Source organism: Manis pentadactyla, chromosome 11, assembly GCF_030020395.1.
Source record: "Manis pentadactyla isolate mManPen7 chromosome 11, mManPen7.hap1, whole genome shotgun sequence".
Taxonomy (NCBI): domain Eukaryota; kingdom Metazoa; phylum Chordata; class Mammalia; order Pholidota; family Manidae; genus Manis; species Manis pentadactyla.
Window position 1 is genome coordinate 25,447,263 of NC_080029.1, and position 13,710 is coordinate 25,460,972.

Consider the following 13,710-nt stretch of genomic DNA (forward strand, 5'->3'; position numbering starts at 1 on the left):
CATGCTCTCATTGGTTAGGCCTGGGTCATGTGTTCCCCATGGGGCCTGGAGTGCGGATCAGCTCTGTGTGGACTGAGAGTGCCGGAGGGACAGAGTCCCATCAGGAAGAAGAATTAGATGCTGGATTGGCCAAAGCAACAACAGATGTCTCTGCTCTGGGGTGCTGCTCTCCCTTTCACACTCTGGATCAGGCCCTGACCTTGGTGCCCATTTACATGGTCAAAACTGTGGGTCTTTCCAAGACTGTCTAAGGGAGAAAAGGAGGACCAGTCAGAGACTCTCTAGGAAGTAAAAACCCAGTTTGGCTTACCAAGTAAAAGTTACGACTTCAATATTCATTTCGACTGGGGCCTAGATACTGCTTTCCAGAACCTTAGCTAGCTTCCTTTGCTCCTTGTCCTTCACCTGCCACCACTTGGAGGGCACTGATGTAATTTCCCCCAAATAAAGGAGCTAAACCTTCCAAGCCCTGGACCTGTGACTCAGCCAAGAAGCCTTCTAACTGCTGCTCACCTGAAGCCTGCTCACCAGACTGGAGACCACCACCTCTCTCTCCACTTCATGCAAAAGGAAACAGTTGTTAATGTGTGCTGCCTCGACTCCCTCACCAACTAACTATTGTGTTTTTATTTATTAATTTTTATTGTTTTAACCAAAGTAATAGCTGTATGTGTTTAAAAAAATCAAATATACTAGAAGCTTATAATGACACCTTTCTGCTCTTGAGTTCTCCTCCCCAGAGGCAAACACATATGACTTTTAAGCTATTTCTTAGGCTATTTACTTCCAGAGTTTTAAATATATATATATAAAATAAATATAAATTATATATTACATATATAATTTAGAGTTTATCAATTGACTTTCTGTAGTGGGATCTTAGGATTTAGCTCTCTAACCAAACACCCTACTCCTTAGCCCACCCCACTTTCTCTACACCTGTCCTCCTATGACATTTCTGGTTAAACCATTGTTTAGTGTATACATTATTATGTGGATGTAGAACTTGTTCACAGATGAGCCCTGTAGTGTACTTTGATCACATTTCCTCTCTTATATAACTTGGACTTGGCTCTTTTTTTTTTTAAGGCATCTCCCCTGGAGTCCTGTCCTGCTTCTGTTTCAAACTGGACGAGCTGACTAGGCTGGAGTGTTCCCACCTCCATCATCCTAGGAACTCTTTCTGTCTCTCTCACTTTTCAGTGGCCCAAATTTTCTATATCTTCCTGAGAAAGTATGCACAGAAGTAAACATTTTGAGGCCTTGCTTGAGTGAAACATTTGCATGTTCCCCTCACATTGATTGATAGTTTGGCTGGATATAGATTTATAGGTTGGAAATAATTTTCTCTCAGAACTTCAAAAGCATTGCTCCATTGCCTTCTAGCTTCCAGTATCACTGTTGAGAAGTCTGATGCCTTTTTAATTCCTGGTTTTTCTCTCCAGGGCGTAGCAGAATGCCTGGGGCATGGGAATGCTTAGCAAACATTTGTTGAATGAGTGAGTGAACACATGCATGCCTGCCACATCCAGGATAGGTGGCAGAGCTGTAGGACATGACATCCTCACTCAGAGCATGTTGCTCCGCAATTATCATTGTCTACCTGTGGTTTCTGTCTTCTGTAAGGGGTGGGACTGTTCTTACCTTAACCTTATTCTAGAGGGATAGATCTAAAAGGTTCTCACTACTGGGCTCCCAGAAGCTTTCAGTTTGGTTAGTGATGGTTTTATCCCCCAAGCTGTTACCTGACAGCTTCTTTCCATTTGCAGGTAGAGGCAGATCAGGCCACCCCTGCATGCCAAGGGTCCTGTGGCCAGTGCTCCAAACACTGCTCCTGCCAATGGGCTCCCAGCCCATCACAGTTCCCCATGCTCCATAAGCCATCCCGGTACTAACAACTCGTTAAGATGTCCCCTCCTTTCCATTCCCACTGCCCCTGCCTTGGTTCAGGCCATGACGTCTCTTTCCTAGAACATTCCTATAGTTTCCTAACTGGTCTCTTGGCTATAGGCTAACCAACCACCTATGGCAGTTTTAAAACATGTCTGCAAATCTTTGATACTCCTCCTTCCAAAAGGTAGAGGTTAATTCCTCTCCCTTTAGTGTAGGCTGGACTTACAGATTCACTTCTAAGAAAAAGAATATGGCAGAAGTGACTGTATGTGATTAGGCCCTAAAAGCCTGTGGCTTCCTTTCTGTTTTCTCTTGGATCGCTGGCTCTGATGTTAGCTGCTGTGCGTGTTGTGAGCAGCCCTATGGAGAGGCCGACATGGTGAGGACCTGAGGCCTTCTGCCAACAGCATGTGAGTGAACCGTCTTGAAGGAGATCTTCCAGCCCTCGGCAAGCCTGCAGACAGGAGAGACCCCGATCCAGAACCACCCCGTTAGGCTGCTCCCAGACTCCTGACCCTTAGAAACTGTGTCAGATAATAAATATTCATTGCTTTAAGCTGTTACGTTTTAGAGTAACATGTTATACAGCCATAAATAACTAATACACCACTTTCCAAATTACCCTTCAACCCACTGCCAAAGTAACCTTTGTAAAATGAAAACCTGATCATGTAATTTTGTTTCTAAAATCCTTCTGTGGTTGCCCACAACTTTCAAGGTGACGTCCTAACTCCTCTGCTGAGCACCCAAGGCTCTCCTGATCCCATGGGGTCTCTCTGCTCAGCTCTTAAGCTTCATTCCCAACTGCCTGCTTCACACTCCCACAGACACCTACTGGCACTCCCTTAACCAGGCCGTGCTGTCTTTGGACCGTTGTCCATGTTCTCTGTGCCTGGCTTGGCCCAAATTCTCCTCTTTCTTTAACTAACTATCAGTTAACTAACTAACCAACCAATTACCTAATAATAATGCCTTAGACACTCGTGGACCTAGGCTCTGCCAACCCTTGGGGTCTGTGGTAGAAGGACTCCAGTTAGCCATCTATTCTTGCCTCCTGGTATTTGAACCAAGAACATACGACAACGGAGCGAGGTGGTGAGGGTGCCTAGAAGTGAATTCCTGCTCAGGAACCCTTTGTGACTTATCCTCAGATAACCAAGAGATGCTGGTTGGTTTGGGCATGTGGCCACATTGTTCTGTAACTGCTCTCAAGTCAGCTCATGTCTGTGCATCTTATTTCTGTGATACAAGCTCCATGGAGATACCTATGTTTTTTTACCCTTCCTCTGCTGTGCCCTCTCCACCTTCTCTTCCCTGGCGCCTAGTGCCCAGGGTGAATGCAAAGGGAGGGCTGGGTGAGGGGTTGCTGGGTGGTTCGCTGACTCAGGGAGAGCCACTGCCCCTGTTCCCAGGCCTGCCGCACCCAGCCCTCCCTGCTATCTTAGGTCAAGTTGCCTAGAAGCAGAGTCTGCGGCGGGGATTCTTGCGCAGGTGAGTGTTTGAGGGAGGACTCTCAGGTGAAAGTGTGAGGCAGTGAGGGAAGCAGGGAAGATACTCACAAACACGTGGGTTTAACTCAGCTCTCACCTCAGCTGGGCCCCCCGGCAGCTCTGGAGTAGGAGTGGCCCCGCAAAGTGTATCCCTTCCTGAAGCGAGGAGACTGGCCTTGTGTGCTCCAGGATCACTCACTCATTGCCTCCATCTGGAAGCAACCAGCATTTCTGGCCAGGCAGCTCCAGTAGGCTGGGATGATCCTCAGGAGGTATTGGCTGTGAGCAGTCACACCCAGCAGCTGGGACTGGGGGCACCAGACGGCACAGGGATCTGGGGTGCTATGCCTAGCAACCTGGATGCACAGCTCCTGGCCTGAAGCTGCCCCTCTCGGTCCCCTGGCATCCAAGGTTTAAAGCTATGAGAAACCTGTGAGGCTGGGGACTGGGAGCCCAAAACAGACACCCAGTCTGCCTGTGGAACTGTTTTTGTAGTTGGTTAAAAAATGTGGCCCCCAAATTCACATCCACTTGGAACCTTAGAATGTGACCTTGTTTAGAAATAGGGTCTTGGCAGATGTAGTAAGTTAATGACCTTGAGGTATTATCATCCTGGGTTTAGGGTCTCCTTATAAGAAGAGGAGAGGGCACACAGAGACACACAGGGAAGAAGGCCACGTGACAACAGAGGAGCTCGAGTGGTGTGTCTGCGAGGCCAGGACTTCCAGGAGCCACCAGCAGCTGGAAGAGGCAGAGGAAGCTCCGCCCCAGGAGCCTCAGGAGGAATGTGGCCCTGCCAGCAACCTCATCTGACTTGCGGCTTCCTGAGCGGTGAGAGAATACATTGCTGTTGTCCTCAGGCGCCCAGTTTGTGGTAGTTAGTTACGGCAGCCCTAGGAGACCAGTGTGGGTCCTGAGGCCCCTGGGAGCAGCCAGCACGTCACCCCAGGCTGCAGGTCTCCCTGCCATGACCTTCTATGTGACGCGGGCAATCATGTCCCCTCCCTGAGACTCAGTTTCCTCGCTTGTAACTAGAGAAGGCAGACAATCTGCTGGTCCTGAATCTGGCAAGGCCGGAAGCTCACCTGACATTCCCAGGCGCCTGCCACTAGCCCCTGCCAGGGGTGGGGCCCCAGATTGTCTCAGGTGACTGGCATACAGACACCCACACCTGAGGCCCCATTCTGGCATCCCTGGAAGAGCAAGTTTCTGAGGAAATTTCCAGCTCTTGAGCTAATGAGAAAGAAGATTTTGAGAGGAACAGGTGAGAATGGATAGCAGGGTACAAGATCTACTCTGTTAAAACAGAACATGTTAGTACAGAAGGGTTGGGCGGTGTCACTGGCATGAAAACAATGGCAGATCTACACAACAGTGCCCACTGCTGCCCAAGGGGCCCCTTTGAAGGGAGGGCAGGAGTGGTTGTCTCTGAGGGGGCCCTGGGGCTGGTAGGTTGCACATACCCTGTGTTCTGTCTACTCCCTGTACGGTTTCAATTTTTTACCTTAAAAAAAAAATCAATCTGTTTTAAGATATAAAGAAAAACGCCCTGGTGCTTGGAAATAAGTAAAAGAAAGGGAAAGGGTTTTTTTGGCTTCTCCCTTTCTGCCAGCGCCGAGGCAGTTCTGCTGTTTGCTGCTGGGTCCAGCCCTGCGCTGTCCATCTGCTCCTGCAGTACCCTTGCCCACAGGGCACGCGTGCCAAGAGGGGTGGGCAGTGAGCTGCGAGTGGAGATTCTGCACACAGGCAATGGAGGCTGCAAAGCAGCTACAGGAGGCAACACTCCAGAGACCTGTTCAAGAAGACATGTGTCATTTCACAGCACAAAGCCTTGCACTCAATTATTATTATGATTTTTATTAGCTGAACTGCCAAATGAGTGGTGGAGACAGAAAGTCCTATGGGCTCCCAGGGAGGAGAGAGGGCTATGGACTGGCTGTGTCTGGGGTGGGGTGCGTGTGTGTGGGGAGCTGACCAGGGTCAGGTGGGTTGCTGGGGTCCAGGAAGTGGGGCCATTTGCCCCTCCTGTACATGCCTCCTTAAGCGGCACGTTTTCAGGTGAAAATGTTGACATGCAAGTTGTTAAGACCAAGATGAAAAGACATCTGAGCAGAAATTCCCCAGCTCTGTGGTCAAGGGCCAATGATTCTCTTTTTAATTTCTAATCAAGGACTGGTCATTTCTTTTGCAGAATGTAACACAAAAGAATTGCTGGAAAAAATGAAATGAACAGGAGACATACAAAATACAGCCAATTAAAATACTTTTTAAAATTCAGCTGACATAAAATGACTATTGAATTGCTATAAAAGTATCTAAAAGCTTGCTGGCGATTGCTGTGCTTATCTTATCCTGGATCTGTGCAAGTAGCCTGCAGAGGGGCGCTAGACAGCACTCTGAGTAGCCCTATTCTAGCGCGAGCCTCAGACAGCGGTGAAACATTCAGAGATGATGGCAGAAGGGTGGGGCCTTGAAAACATTGCTTCCCAGCCCTGCCATGTGCCCCCACCTCCAGGCTCCCCCCTCCTTGGTATCTGACTACACTCCTGCTAGGAGGAGCACCTGGGGCCAGGCTGGATACGTGGTGTCTTGGCATGTTCATAGATCAGAAGGCCTTCACGTTGTGTGATTTAAGTGCTTGTTCAGCATTTGTCTGTAGGAGAGGCTGAGCCCTGCATGGGGTTCGGGGTAAGTGGGGAGGCTGGCAGCAGCTTCAGTTTCTCCTTTACTCCCCTTGGCAATTTGGCCCCACCCCAAGTTACTGACCCCTCCCCACCAACTATTGCCTGGCTGGACCATCCTCTCCAGAAGGCAGCTACGCTAGGTAAATAGCTCTTGTGTTGAACATATCCCCCTCTCCCAGGAAGCTTGTCAAAGTGTGTCCTTTTCCCAGAGAGGGCTGGAGAACATGGCTGTCTCAGTCTTGTTTCAGGACTGGTGACAGTTCAGCACCCAGTGTTTGAGCGCTGCTTGGGTGAATATGTAGCTACTCAGGAGGCCTCCATTTACTGGCTCTGCTAGGGAGCAGTTTATTCTTGCTTCCCTGCTGTGATGGGGACAAGGATAATATGAACAAAGATTACCACCTCTATCGAGTCTGAGCCAGGCACTGTGCTCAGCGCTTTATGTGCACTATCTCAGCTAATTCTCACAGCCTTGGGAGGGAGATGTTAGTAGAGCTCCCATCTTACAGGCAAGCAAACTCAAGTGGCTCAACATTTTAAGCAACCTGATGAGGTCACACACCACTGGGTGGTCAGTGGTAGAGGCAAGCAAAGCTTCTATTTGCTCTAAGCTCATAATCTGGCCCAGGGCACGGAAGCCTTGAGTGAGTGGGCAGGCAGTAAAGCCCAGAGCAGGATCTCGGTGAGTTTCTGTGCAAGGAGCTGGGGCCATGGAGGGTACAGACAACCAGACTATGAGGCTGAGGCTGCTGGGACTCTGCCTGGTCTCAGGGGAGGGGCGGGGCCACCATCATCTCCTCCACCTCCTTGCAAGAGGAAGGACACAGCCCTCAGCCTCTCCCACCACAGTTCACGCTTTGGCTCTGGGCCCAAGCTCACAGCAGGGGGCACTGGCAGGTACCCTGGCTGCTCAGCACTCACTCTTCTGGCAGCCTCCCACTCAGCCTCTCCCTGGGGTTAGGAAATGCCAGGCAAGTACTAGCTGATGATTTAATCCTAGGGCACTCCTCCCCATCTAGCTACAAGATGATGAAAAAGGATGTCACACTTGCGGCTTTTATAATTTTTAAAGGTTGAAGATGGAATGTTTGGCAGATAGGATCAGGCAAGACTAATTAATTACCCTCTTCCATTTCCTGCCTCCGGGGAGAGAAGGTCTCCAGGTCAGGGAGGGAGAAGGCAACAGAAGTCAGAAGGCTAATTTTTGGGTTGCTTGTGGGGTGGGGAGCTATGCCCGGACCCTCTCACCTTTCCCTGAATCCCTAGGGGGTTGGACACTGGAAACCCCAATTATGTTTGGATAACCAAGAGTAGAGGGACCAGGGCTCTGCTTTCTGGCTGTAGCTCTGGGAGGGCAGCCAGTCCCAGAAAGTTAATGACAGTTCTATGAGGTCCTGGGCAGCTCCACAGGGGCTCTTTCTGGTCACTAGGGGGAAGGAGAGAGTTGACAAGCCCACGGGGGTGCTGCAGTAACCCATCCCTCAAAGATACATACCTCAGGGCACCCCAGTGGGGAAAACCCTGGCACATATTGAGCACCTACTATGTTTCAGAATTTTGTCAGGCACACACACATCAGCTCAATACCCACAAAGGAAACACGTTACGTACATATAAAAGTTATGAAGCATAATTGACACATGACCACGTGTGGACTCACCATCTCACCTGAGGACTACATGCAGCATTTACTCCTCACCACACTTGTGAGGTCAGTATGATTGCTTCCATTTTACAGATGAAGAAACAGAGACTAGGGAGGTGAGTGTCACAGAAACCAGGGAATGGCTGAGCCAGGATTCAGACCCAGTTGGTCTGACACCAAAGCCAGTGCCCTGTCCCTTTCAGCTCATTCACTGAGTGTCAGAGTCCCCGCCCAGGCCCTGTGTGCTCCTACCCTCTGTAGGACCCTCCAGGGTTGGGGAAGAAGGTGTAGACAACCTCCAGGGTGTCTGCGCTACGCTGAACCACAGAACCCTAAGGGACCTCTGGACACTGGGCTGGTTCACCCCTCAGCCCAGCCTCTGGGCACCCTACAGAGCCAGGGAAGCAGAAGAGCCAGCGCCAGCTCACTTTGTGTCCCTTCACCTGAATACTGTGACCTCCAAAAGGATGACGCACCCATTTCGTCAGCTGTTTCCAAGCTTAACACACAAAGCCGCTATGATGGCCACAGGGACAGGCAGGCTGGTGCTTGGGCTGTCTGTTATTTGGTGACCTGGCCAGGTTCCTGAAGCTAAAGGCTGGTCCCTGCCACTTGCTTTTCACTGTGTTCTCTCCCCCCACCACACTCCATATGCACGGGCCCCCATTGTACCTGGCAGGTCTGCGCTTAGCAGTTCACAGACAGGCAGGAAGTCAGAGCTTGCACTCCCAAGACAGCCGTTCTAAATGGGAAAGAGGGCTGTCTCACCCTGGCTGACGTTTAACTGGTGCAGCATTGTTGAGATGTTGAAATACTTCCATTCTAGCTGGTAAATAGTTGCCCCAGGTTCCCCAAATATCCCCCACAGTCCCAGTTTCATGACATCTCCCAGATCCAGCAACTACAGGGGAACTTCTGGGGTCTTACAGGCTCCTGGCCCATTGCTAAGGCTGATGTCCAATCTGATTGCTGAGGTTGTGCTGTTCCTGTAGTTAAAATATTTGAATATTACCCCTGACAAGACCTATTGTGTTAGTGCTGAGGAAAAACTTTTTGGGGAAAGTTGGGGACTCTGGGTTGGAACTCTGTCACCAATAGGCCATGTGGTCTTGGATACATAGCCCTTCTCTTTGGGCCTCAGTTTTTTTAACTGTAAAATTAGGGTACCAGGCCAGGTGAGCTCTAAAGGCTTTGATAGAACCATGTGATTCTGTCCTCTTTCCAAAGCATGTGTGTGCCTGTGTGTGTGTGTGGCGGGGAGGGCGGTGGGGGGACAAACCCAGTTTCATTGCCACTGAGGTTCATCTCCAGAGTGACAAGACTTGCTGCCTCCCATGCCTTCAAGCTGCAAAACGAGGTGACCCCTGGTCCAGGGCAAATGCCCAATGGTCCGTGAACCTGTGAGGCCTGGAGCCACTGCTCTGAGCTCCCCTCTTTCTGCCTTCCCCACATCAGCCCTGGGCAATCCACAGCAGCCTGCACCTCAGACCCGGTGTCTGCCCAGGGGCTTCCCCAGGTGGAGCTGGGCAGGGCCGCTTGTTCTGAGCCCGCCACCCTCCTCATTGTCATCTACCTTCCTCCCCAACCCTAATCCCAGGCTCAGCCCTGCCAGATCCCTGCCTAAAAGCCCCCAGTGAGCACAGGGACCGAATGTTCTGCAAGTACAGGCTTAGATGGGGGTGGGACCAGAGAGGCCTGACCTACAAGTCGTGCTGTCAGACCTGGAGGAAAAGTGAAGCTGGAGGGGAGCAGGCAGCCCCTTCCCTGGCCCTGCTATGTGGGCTGCCCTGCAGGACTGGCAGAAGGAACTGCTAGCTTCCTCTGTTCCCTGAGTGCAGAGCAAACTGGAATCTCCTGCCTTCACCTTTCTATCAGGAGCCCCAAATCCCACAGACCTGGAAGCCATGGGCTCTCCCATGGGGAGAGGTGACAAAGATTGTGTCTGTGCTATGTCAAGTAGCAGATCTGTGATTTGCACCCAAACAGAAGGACAATCCTGACAGATGAATCCCTCTGGGTGTGGGAGCTCTTCCCCCACTCAAAGGCCGCATACATGTGGTCTGCATATTAGCCGTGTCACTTCCTGGGTCCTAGGATGGGAGGGGCTTATTTCTGCATTTTTAACATGCCTCCCTCCCCCTGCAATTCTGATGCACACTAAAGTTTGAGAACTGGTGGAAAAAGCTAACGTACGTTCTAGTAAGCTTTCCAGCCTTCTTCCCAAGGACACTCAGGTGGAGATGTCTTTCTTTGCAATCTGGAATTCTCTAGTCCCACTGAGTCTTCAGGGCCTGTTGCCTCCTGCTGGTCTCTCAGCTTGGAGCAGACCCCAGATACTCAGCAGTGCTGCGTCAGAGTTCCAGGCCTTTCCCTGCATGGGCTGAGTCCTGCAGGGCCAGCCCACCCCACCTTCTCCAGGAGGAGCTCCCTAATCCTGTCAATGGCGATCCCTCTGTCCTTCCGCTGCAACCCTATAGCATATTCTGGCTTCTTATTGTAGGACAAGCTTTATGTCCATGTTCCTTTGAAGTTGCTGGTCTGGTGTTCTGGGGATAGTTGCAAGCTTCTTTTGAGGAAGGATTCCTATTCTGGGGCATGGACACCTAGGAGTCCAAAGGTGGGCAGCAGAGGGTCAGAAAATCCCCTGAAATAGTATGCAGACCTGATGGTGGGGTACATTTTCCTGGGGCAAGTCCCTAACTTTCATCAGATTCTTAAAAGTCTCATAGCCTAAAACCGATTAAGAGATCCTTTCAGGACAGGGACTTTATCTTAGACATCTTCGTGTTTCCTGAGGTGCCCCTGTCACGGAGCTCTGCATAGGACACATGTAAACATGATCTTCACCGGGGCTGTTTCTGGTGAGGGGTGATGGTTTCTGCCTTCTGGATGTGGCAGCAGAGGAGGTATTGTCTCCATGGTAAGAAGAGAACAGTACTTGTCTATTTCAAAGGGTCTCTAAGTCATCTGGGGGACCCCACATGGGCTTGGCAGTAGTATGTTCTTCCCCCAAGACAGGAGGGGTGTGCGGCAGATGGACAAGAAAGAGACCATACCCCAACCCGGAGCCCCCTGCAGAAAGAGAGAGACAGCTGCCAACCAAACCGTACCATTCTGCATTGCTTTTCATTTTGCACAGGAATGGAGGCTATCATTTCTAGAAGCTTCTGGATATAGAAGGAAATAACATATGGGGCAGGCGGAAAGGGCAAAGGGGAGTTCTGCAAGGTGCAGGATCTGGTGCACGTGTGCATCCAGATCTGGGTCATGTTTGAGATGGGGGAGGAAGAGGAAATGTCTCAGACACTGAAGAAGCAAGGTCTGGAACACTTGCCAGGAGGGAATGGATGGAGGCAGTGTGAGTCCCAGGCAGGTGGGGAAGGAGTTTGGTGAAGTGAGAGCACAGCCCAGGAGCCAGGCTGAGCTGATGGATGGGTAGTCCGTCCCAGTGTAAGCCCAAGACCTGTCTATGCCAGGAGGGACAGGCCTGCTAGAAATCCTCTGTAGGATCAGTAGAGGGGTACGTGGGCTGTGACCCATCCCCAGGGAGGGGTCAGGCCCCGTATGCTGGGACTTGAGGCATCTGCCAGGAGGGGCGATTCTGAATGTCCTCAGGGAGTGTCATCAGGATTCCCCTCCCACCTCAGCTCCCAGGAGCCCTGTGGACACTAGAGGCAGACGTGGGAGGAATGTGGTAAATCTCAGTGGGCAGAATTCTGTCATTAAGATTGTCTGTGTCCCTGGGAGCCAAACAGTCCTGCCTGGGGCCTCTAACAGTGAGACACAGAAGGGGAAAGACATTCTCCCCCTACAACAGCGTGCACAGACATCAGCATGACTGGGTGGGGCAGTGCCCCTCAGAATAGGATGGAACAAGTATCAGTGGTGCCCACAGGGGGGCAGGAGGAGTTACCCACAGGTGCCACATGGTGATAACCCGGTCTAGTCTGTGAGTACATTTGAGATGCCCCAAGGTTTCCAGAAGTTCTTGATGAGGCTTAGGGGGCACTTTGCAGAGGACTTGGGTCCTGTGTTAGTGACCAGAGGTGAGCATCAGGGAGACCAGGTGACAGGTGGGAGTGGGCAGCAGGTTCCTGTATGTGGTCAGATCGGTGGAGCTCATGGCTAGAGGTCTGGGGCCAAGGGTCAGTCTTCAGGCAGGAACAGAGGTCAAAACATGACAGGAGCACAATTAGGGGGAAGCTCTGCTTAGGGGAAACTGAGTCAGAGAGCTAGCTGGGGCTCCTGAGAAGCAGGCAGTGGTTTGAGTGGTAGAGGCCAGAGGGCCAGCTGGGGCCGGGCAGCCGAGGCCTGCTTAGGTGGGAGCGGCAGGCAGCGCTGTCCTGCAGGGGCAGCGGAAGGCACCGGGCTTTGCTTTGAGACCCTCAAGGCCCCATGGATGAAGAGGCCACGGGAGACCCCCTCTTATTCTGAGGAGGTCAATGGAGATTTGTGTTCTGCACCTTTTATAGATTTGGTGGACCTGGAGGTGAGTCAGGGTACTTTCAGATTCTTTCACAATGGAAGGCGACCGGAATCAGGGCCTTCCAGGCCAGTTCACCTTTCATCTCAGGTGGCTAGACTAGCCACTCAGAAAAGTATGGGAGGAAAGCATTGACTCCACTGTGTTGGGGGCCAGAGCTCCAGCTGGGGCCTGAGGAGCTCTTCCAAGGATGCGTCCAGATCCCTGATAGCTTGGTACCACTCTGAGCTTGAGAACCAGGCCTGGGAGCACTGGGCAGTGGGAATGTGGGGATGCCACTTGGGTTAGGGGTGAGCAGTTACAGCACACGAAGGTGGACAGGATCGGTTGATTGAGTGCTTCCTTTCAACGAGGCATAGCGCCAGGCCCCTTATAATCCTGGTGAAGCCTGCATTCACAGTGACCTGCGAGAGGGTTGTTAGATCCCCCTTTACAGGTGAGAAAGCTGCAGCTGGGAGATGTCAGGTGTTTGGCCAAGTCCTGCAGCCAGTAAGCGGCAAAGCTGGGCTCTAACTCCAGAGCTCTTCTCCACTTGGTGCCATTAGAGCCCTGTCCAGGGAGGGCCCCCAGGAAGCTGTCAGCAGAATTGCCTTTTGGTTATGACTCTGTCACTTAGCTGTTGACTTCAGTTAGCCACTGCCTCTGTCTCTCTGTCTGCAAAAATGGGAGGGTACATGGAAGGATGACAGCACAAGAGAAGCAGCCCTGGGAAATCTTTGAAAACCACGAGAGGCCTTAGAAGTGTAAGGGATCGTGGAGAGCCACAGTGGCAAGGCTGAGCTGGGAGAAGAGGAAGGGAGGCAGGCAGGGATGGGCGGAGGCTGGTGGGGATGATGAGCTGCATCAGAGCAGGGAAGCCTCTGCGGTGCAATTCTGAAACTGGAAGGTTAGCCCACTGCTTCATTTCCCCGTGCAGAAGCAACACTTCCCTGCCAACTTCATCGAATCCCCTCCCTTGCCCCTTTCTTTGGGTTTTACTCAAGGCTGGCCGGCCACAATCTTCCCACAAATGTGAAGAATGAGAGCCTGACACGAAGTCTGCCCTTTTGGGGCCTTTTGAGTTTTGATGGAGAGGGATTAGCAGCCGGGGACCCAGGGGTGCGGAGGAGGGAGTCTCTGGTGGCGCATTCTCAGCCTTAGGGACAGAAGGGAGGGGTGTTGGGAAGGCCCTGGCAGGGCTCCTGGCTCCAGTGCGGCCTGGCTGGTCTCTGCCAGGGGTGGCCGACTATGCTGGGCCGGCCTCTGAGAGCTGGGCCAGACTCCAGGCTGGGTCTCAGGCAGATCCCCGAGGCTAAACCTCTTCTCCTTTCTGCTAAGCACATAGGGATGGGCGTCCTCCCACCCTCTTCTGTGGAGCCTGGCTCCTCCCCAGCCCTGGCTGGGGACCCAGGGCCAGCCCCCCTCCTGCCAGCTCTTTTCCCGACACCCTGTGACCCCAGACCAGCTGTGAGTGAGGGGTCAGCCTCAGGAGCAGCTGTCTGGCCTCCGGGAGGTGGAATCCAGGAGTCGGCTGGG

At 51.9% G+C, this 13,710-nt stretch overlaps 1 long non-coding RNA gene across 1 annotated transcript; it reads left to right on the forward strand.

Annotated features, from left to right (window-relative positions):
- Positions 1-3,169: 3,169 nt before the first annotated feature.
- Positions 3,170-5,644, forward strand: LOC130679676 (uncharacterized). The gene is made up of 3 exons (XR_008992697.1): positions 3,170-3,384; positions 4,006-4,214; positions 5,575-5,644. It is a non-coding gene; the product is annotated as an uncharacterized LOC130679676 (long non-coding RNA).
- The last annotated feature ends 8,066 nt before the right edge of the window (positions 5,645-13,710 follow it).